The sequence below is a fragment of the Mixophyes fleayi genome, unplaced genomic scaffold (genome assembly GCF_038048845.1).
Source record: "Mixophyes fleayi isolate aMixFle1 unplaced genomic scaffold, aMixFle1.hap1 Scaffold_30, whole genome shotgun sequence".
In the NCBI taxonomy this organism is placed as follows: domain Eukaryota; kingdom Metazoa; phylum Chordata; class Amphibia; order Anura; family Limnodynastidae; genus Mixophyes; species Mixophyes fleayi.
Genome location: NW_027447042.1, coordinates 1,534,115 through 1,542,238, shown reverse-complemented (window position 1 = coordinate 1,542,238; position 8,124 = coordinate 1,534,115).

Below are 8,124 nucleotides of genomic sequence, written 5' to 3'. Positions count from 1 at the left end.
ATTTATCTTGCACACAGGGCCTACAAATGGCCTATATCTTAGAGGGGTGGCTTGTTGGTGGAGGGCATGTAGTCCAGGTTGGTATGATGGGACTTGTAGTTCCCCAACGACTGGATATCCATAGGTTGCCTACCTCTATACTAAAATGGCATGTGTGCAGCTTTAGCAGGGCAATTGTGACGCAAGTAATGTGTCAACAATGGACATCTGTGTCAAAGGAACAAAAAAAGCATTTACACCACACTGAATAGTGAAATATGATTAAGGAGCATCGGTTATATCGTCCAAGGCCAAATCTGTACCATTCTCTGGGAAGTCATTGGTGAAATCCCCTGCCTTACATTGTCTATAACAGCACTGAGCAATTCGCCACAGTGGCCACCGGAGGGCGATAAAGATAGTTTCTGTACAGACCCATGGGTACTTGCAAAAGAAAAAGCGGAAATAAGGAGTACAACCTCAGATTTAGGGATCTGCCTGTCATACAGAAATAAATAATATACTATAATACCGGGTGTCTATCATTAAACACATAAGGACGGACTGAAGTGAATGTGACAGGTCAGCCTCTTATAGAAAATCTCAGCAGCTAAATCACGTGGTTGTCACGGGCACTAGGAGTTTTACACAGAATTCACCAGGTGTAGCTACACTTACCAGAAGTGCGGACCTCTGGGTAGTGTGGTGAATCAGTGGAACCATACAGTAGAATAGAGGAAAGGAATGTCAATAGTATAAATGCTGAGTCTTGGCACCCTTGAACTGTGATGGTACAGCCGTTTAGTAAACAGGATAAATGAGGAAAGAGTCCAAGTGCCTTAGCACGCAGGTAGCATATAACAGGCCAGAACTTGATAAAGTTAGGCAAAGACCAATCAACAATATAGTAGAAGAGTCAGCGACTTGCAGCTACAATACAGAGGCACTTGTAGACTTTAGTCCAGCTAATATGTACCATACAGAGTAGTAGCTATATCACAAGGAAACATGAATGGTCTACAGCTGGTAAGTTTCACCACGGATATGTAGAGAAGACTTGTCCAGCGCAGGTGTGTAACAGAATAGCGCGAGTGGTCTGCAATTGGCAAGTTGTACCACTGATGTGAAGGGAAGACTTGTCCAGGTGCAGGCGTGGAACGGAGTAACGTGAGTGGTCTGCAATAGGCAAGTTGTACCACTGATGTATAGAGGAGACTTGTACAGGAGCCGGCAGGTAACGGAGGTAGCGACAGTAGTCTGCAGCGGGTAAGTTCTACTACCGATGTGGAGAAGAGACTTGTCCAGAAGCAGGCAGGTAACGGAGGTAGCGAGAGTAGTCTGCAGCGGGTAAGTTCTACTACTGATGTGGAGAGGAGACTTGTCCAGAAGCAGGCAGGTAACGGAGGTAGCGAGAGTAGTCTGCAGCGGGTAAGTTCTACTACCGATGTGGAGAGGAGACTTGTCCAGGAGCAAATGGATAACACGAGCAGAAACAGGAAACACCTCAGAGTCTCAAGGAATGAGAACCAAGAACAGGGAAAGGTAATAGGGCAACAGGTGCCTTAAGTACTGAGAGGTAATTAACCAATGAGACTAGAGGCGAGGTATTAACAGTTCAGGGTTTCTGCACATGCGCAATCTTAGTCAAGATGGCGGACGGCCGCGGCTCAGGAGAGGCGCCGGCAGGAGCGAGAGACACCCATGTCCCAACCTAGAGGCACTAACAGTCCGGTGAGTGACAGTACCCCCCCTTTTAAAGGTGGGCACAGAACACTTAGAACCAGGTTTGCCCGGATATTTGGAATAAAACTTTTTCAGAAGAGCTGGAGCTTTAAGAACATCTGCACGGATCCAAGAGCGCTCCTCTGGACCAAAACCTTTCCAATGCACTAGGAAGCGAAGGACTCCCCTAGAGATTTTAGCATCAAGTTTATGAGTAATCTCAAACTCCTCCTCTTGTTGAGCTTGAACTGGGCGAGATACTAAAGAAGGAACAGAAAATCGATTGATGATGAGAGGTTTGAGTAATGAAACGTGGAAGGAATTGGAGATACAAAGGTTCTTCGGTAAAGACAGCTTAAAACAAACAGGATTTATCACTTGAACGATTTTATAAGGACCAATAAAACGTGGAGCAAACTTCATGGAAGGAACCTTCAGGCGAATATTCTTGGTAGAAAGCCATACACGATCTCCAATTTTAAGTGCTGGAATTGCTCGCCTTTTTTTATCAGCAAAAAATTTATATCTTGAAAATGCCTTTTTCAAAGAGAATTTAACCTGAGCCCAAATGGATTAAAACTTTTGACATAAACCCTCCACAGCAGGAACTTGGGTGGGAGGAAGGGCAGGAAATTCTGGGAGAGACGGATGGTGACCGTATACAACGAAAAATGGTGTTTTAGAAGAGGACTCATGATACATATTGTTATGAGCGAATTCGGGCCATGGAAGCAAATCTACCCAATTGTCCTGGTTGGCTGAAGAAAAAATTCTTATGAAAGTCTCTAGATCTTGATTGACTCTCTCGGTCTGTCCATTTGATTGAGGATGGTATGACGATGATAGTGACAGTTGGATACCCAAGGTTTTGCAAAGGGCTCGCCAAAATCTGGAGACAAACTGCACTCCTCTGTCCGAAACAATTTCAGATGGACATCCATGAATTCGAAATATTTCCTTGATGAAATGATCAGCCAATGTAGAAGAAGAAGGTAATCCTATCAAAGGGACGAAATGAGCCATCTTAGAGAATCTATCTACCACTACCCAAATGGTATTGCATTTCTTGCTGAGAGGAAGATCAGTAACAAAATCCATACTTATATGGGTCCATGGTTTAGAAGGAATGGGTAGTGGTTGAAGTAGACCCGCCGGTGTTCTACGGGAAACTTTAAATTGGGAACAAACATCACAAGCAGCCACAAACTCCTTAACATCTTTCCTAATAGAGGGCCACCAGTAACTTCGAGAGAGAATCTCTAATGTTTTTCGTTCTCCAGAATGCCCAGCAAAACGAGAGGAATGATACCATGACAAAATCTTTTTACGAAGAAGTGGTGGAACAAAGGTTTTCCCAAATGGTAGAACATTGGTGGAAGAAGCAGCTAAACTGACACATTTAGGATCCAGTATGGGACGATCAAAACAATCTTCAATATCAGAGGAAGAGGCCACGCCCGAGACAATGCATCCGCTTTTTTATTCTTAGAAGCCGGTTTGAAGGTTATAATTAAGTCAAAGCGAGAGAAAAAAAAGTGACCATCTTGCTTGTCGGGGGTTCATTCATTGAGCTGACTGTAGATAGAGAAGATTTTTATGGTCAGTAAAAATAGTCACGGGGTGACGAGCACCCTCTAGTAGGTATCTCCACTCCTCCAAAGCCACCATTATGGCTAATAGCTCCTTATCTCAGACAGTATAATTCTTCTCAGCAGGTAATAAACTTCGTGAGTAGAAAGCACAAGGATGGAATTTCTTTTGTTCAGATTTCTGAGATAGAATGGCTCCTAGTCCAACATTAGAGGCATCTACCTCAAGGAAAAAAGGAAGGGTAACATCAGGTTGTCGAAGAATAGGAGCAGTTGAAAACGCCCTCTTGAGGTACTGAAATGCTTGAAGAGCCTCAGGAGACCATTGCTTGGCATTAGCACCCTTACGGGTAAGCGCCACAATAGAAGAGACAATGGAGGAGAAACCTTGAATAAAATGTCGATAATAGTTAGCAAATCCTAAAAAGCGTTGAATAGCTCTGAGAGTAGTTGGCTGGGGCCAATGTAACACTGCATTCACTTTCTCCGGATCCATCTCCAGACCTACTCCAGACACAATATATCCCAGGAAGGGAATCTGAGATAATTCAAAGGAACATTTCTCCAGTTTACAGAATAGCGAATTTTCCCGGAGTCTAGAAAGGACCTCTGCCACATGTAATCGATGGGATGAAAGATCTTGAGAAAATATCAATATGTCGTCTAGATAGACAACGACACAAACATACAACAAGTCCCGGAAAATCTCATTCACAAACCCCTGAAAGACAGCTGGGGCGTTACACAACCCAAAGTGCATGACTAGATATTCGTAATGTCCATCCCTGGTGTTAAAAGCTGTCTTCCATTCGTCTCTGGCCTTGATCCGAATTAAATTATAAGCACCACGAAGATCCAGTTTAGTGAATATCCGAGCTCCCTTAATGCGATCAAAAAGTTCAGTAATTAACGAAATGGGGTAACGATTTTTGATGGTTATGGCATTAAGACCTCGATAATCTATACACGGTCTCAAAGACCCGTCCTTCTTCTTAACAAAAAAGAAACCTGCTCCAGCGGGAGAAATGAACGGTCAAATAAACCCACGATGGATATTTTCCTTGACATAGTCAGTCATCGCCTGGGTCTCTGGTAACGCAAGGGGGTAAACACGACCCCTAGGAGGATTTTTGCCAGGTTGTAAATCTATTGGACAATCCCAAGCCCGATGAGGCGGAAGACGTTCTGACTGGGCTTTATCAAATACATCAGCAAAGGAGTTGTACTGTGGAGGAAGACCAGGTGGACAAGGTGTTATAGATGATTTATTTATTTTCACTGGAACTACTTGAGTCAAACATCTGTGATGACAATCCGAACCCCAGGAAATAACTTGCGGAACATTCCAGTCAGTCAATCTGTGGAGAATGGAGTTGAAGCCACGGAAAGCCAAGTACAATAGGACTAGTAGTAAATACATTACCTAATTTATTTTATTCATATATTGACATATAGCCTCCAGATAGGATGTAGATAAAGAAAACACAAATGTAATATAAATATAGTGTTGCAATATTCACAAATGAGTAATAACAAAGTTGACACAAACTAAAATATAACCACAAAAAAGTTTTTATATAAAAACACCAATTTAAGCATGTAGGATATACATTATTATTATTATTATTAATTTTTATTTATAGGGCGCCACTAAGTGTCCGTAGCGCCGTACAGGGACAAACAAGTACAATACAAGGTGGACATCACGGTACAGTAAACAATAAGCACAGTAACTCAGTAAGCTCAAAGCACAGCTAGAGAGAGGGGGAGGGAAGACCAGCAAGCGCTGGAGCCCAAAAGGAAGGGCACGGATGACGGGAGACCCCCAGAGGGGTGGGGGGAAAGGTAGCTGGAGAGCAGAGTTAGAAGTGAAGGAAACAGGAGGAGAGATGGCGCAAGGGAGTGTACAATCTAAGGTGAGGGGTAGACAGACAGAGAGACACAGGGATGAGAGGGAGAGAAGGGGGAACGGGGGCAGAGTCAGAAGAGGGGGGAGAGGCAGAAAAAGGTAGGAAGTTAAGTGAGAGACTGGAAGGCTTTGAGAAAGAGGTGGGTTTTTAGAGCCCGTTTGAAACTGGACAGATTAGGGCATGTTCTGATGGAGGGAGGGAGCTTGTTCCAGTGGAGGGGGGCAGCGTGGGAGAAGTCTTGGACACGCGCATGGGAGGAGGTGATCAGAGGGGAGGAGAGGCGACGGTCATTGGCAGATCGGAGAGGGCGGGATGGAGCGTGAATAGAGATGAGGTTGGAGATGTAGGGAGCAGTGGAGTTGGCGAGGGCCTTGTATGTGAGAGTGAGGAGCTTGAACAGGATTCTGTAGGGGAAGGGGAGCCAGTGAAGGGCTAGGTAGAGGGGGAGACAGAAGAGGAGCGGCGAGAAGGGAAGATAAGCCTAGCGGGTGCGTTAGGAACAGAACGAAGGGGAGCGAGATGAGAGTGGGGGAGGCCAGTGAGGAGAAGGTTGCAGTAGTCCAAGCAGGAGATGATCAGAGAGTGGATAAGACATTTGGTGGCATCTTGGGAGAGGAAGGGCCGAATGCGTGCGATGTTACGCAGCTGGAAGCGGCAGGATTTAGCAAGAGAGAGAATGTGAGGGGCAAAGGAGAGAGAGTAGTCGAGGATGACACAGAGGCAGTGAAGTTGGGGGACAGGGGAGATAGAGGAGGAGCAGACACTGATTGAGAGGTCAGAGGGGGAGGAAATATGAGGGGGAGGAAAGACAATGAGTTCGGTTTTGGCGAGGTTGAGTTTGAGGAATCTAGAGGAACTCCAGGAGGAGATGGCAGAGAGGCAGACGGACACCCTAGAGATGAGGGAGGGAGAGAGATCAGGAGAGGAGAGATAGAGTTGAGTGTCATCAGCATAAAGGTGGTACTTGAGGCCGTAGGAGCTGATGAGTTCACCCAGGGAAGAGGTGTATAGAGAGAAGAGTAAGGGTCCTAGAACAGAGCCCTGAGGGACCCCGACTGAAAGGGTGGAAGGGGGGGAGAGAGACCCAGAGGTGGTGACAGAGAAAGAACGGTCAGCCAGGTAAGAGGTGAACCAGGATAGGACAGGGCCGGAGAGACCAAAGGACTGGAGGGTGTGGAGCAGGAGGGGGTGGTCAACGGTGTCGAAAGCAGCAGAAAGATCGAGGAGGATAAGAAGGGAGAAGTGGCCCCTGGCTTTAGCAGAGAGGAGGTCATTGGTAACTTTAGCCAGGGCAGTTTCGGTGGAGTGAAGGGGGCGGAAACCAGACTAGAGAGGATCAAGGAGGGAGTGAACAGAAAGGTAGGAGGTGAGATGGCTGCAGACGAGCCTTTTGAGTAATTTGGAGGCAAACGGGAGAAGAGATATGGGGCGATAGTTAGAGAAAGAAGTGGGGTCGAGATTAGGTTTCTTAAGAATGGGAGATACGAGAGCATGTTTAAAGAAAGAGGGGAAGATGCCGGTGGAGAGGGAAAGATTAAAGAGGTGAGCGAGGTTGGAGCAGGTGGTGGGGGAAAGGGAGCGAAGAAGGTGGAAGGGGATAGGATCCAGGGGACAGGTAGAAGGGGGGGAGGAAGAGATGAGGGAGTGGACTTCTTCACCTGTGGTGGGGCGGAAGGAGTGAAGGGAAACGTGGCTAGGGGGAGAGGATAGAAGAGTAGGGGGGGTGGACAAGAGAGTGGAGGAGGAGATGTCAAGTCGGATGGACTCGATTTTAGAGGAGAAAAAGGAGGCGAAGTCGGTGGCAGTCAGGGAGGAGGGGGGAGGGGGAGGAGAAGGGGCCAGGAGAGAGCTGAAGGTGGCGAAGAGGCGGCGGGGGTTAGAGGACTAGGAAGAGATTAGGGATTTAAAGAAAGATTGCTTGGCGAGCGAGAGGGCAGAGCTGTAAGAGGAGAGGATGAACCTAAAGTGGAGGAAGTCAGCCAGGGAGCGGGATTTTCTCCAGAGGCGTTCAGCGGTACGAATGCATTTTTGTAGGAAGTGGGTAAATTTGGAGTGCCAGGGTTGGGGTTTAGAGCAGCGAGGGTGGACGGAGTGGGCGGGGGCAACCGCATCGAGAGCGGAGGTGAGGGTGTGATCATAGAGGGAGACCGCCTGGTTGGGGCAGGCCTGGGAGGAAAGGGAAGAAAGAAGAGTATCGAGAGAGGAGGACAGAGTGGCTGGATCAAGAGCGTCAAGATTGCGAATGGACAGAGTAGGTTTGGGCTGGGGGCGGGGAGCAGGTGAAGAGGAGAGTGAGAAGGAGAGGAGATGGTGGTCAGATAGAGGAAAGGGAGAAATGGAGAAGTCAGAGAGACTTCAAAGGTAGGAGAAGACAAGATCAAGGGAGTGACCAAGGCAGTGGGTAGAGGAAGAGGTCCACTGAGTGAGACCAAGAGAGGAAGAAAGGGTGAGCAGTTTGCAGGAGGCGGGGTCGGTGGGGTTGTCGATGGGGAAGTTAAAGTCGCCGAGGATGATGGAGGGGAGGTCAGAGGATAGGTGGTGGGGAAGCCAGGCAGCAAAGTGGTCAAGGAAAAGGGAGATGGGGCCAGGGGAGCGGTAGATGACAGTGAAGCGGAGATGGATGGGGTAGAAGAGGCGGATAGAGTGGGCTTCAAAGGAGGAGAAGGAGAGGGAGGGTTCAGGAGGGATGACACGAAAAGTACAGGTGGAGGAAAGGAGGAAGCCCACTCCAGCGCCAGGGCGGGCCCCGGGTCTGGCAGAGTGGGTGAAGGAGAGGCCACCATAGGAGAGGGCAGCAGGGGAGGCAGTGTCTGAATCGGAGAGCCAGGTTTCGGTAATGGCCAGAAGCTTAAGGGAGTTGGATAAAAAGAGGTCATGGATAGCAGTCAGTTTGTTACGGACGGATCTAGCATTCCAAAGGGCAC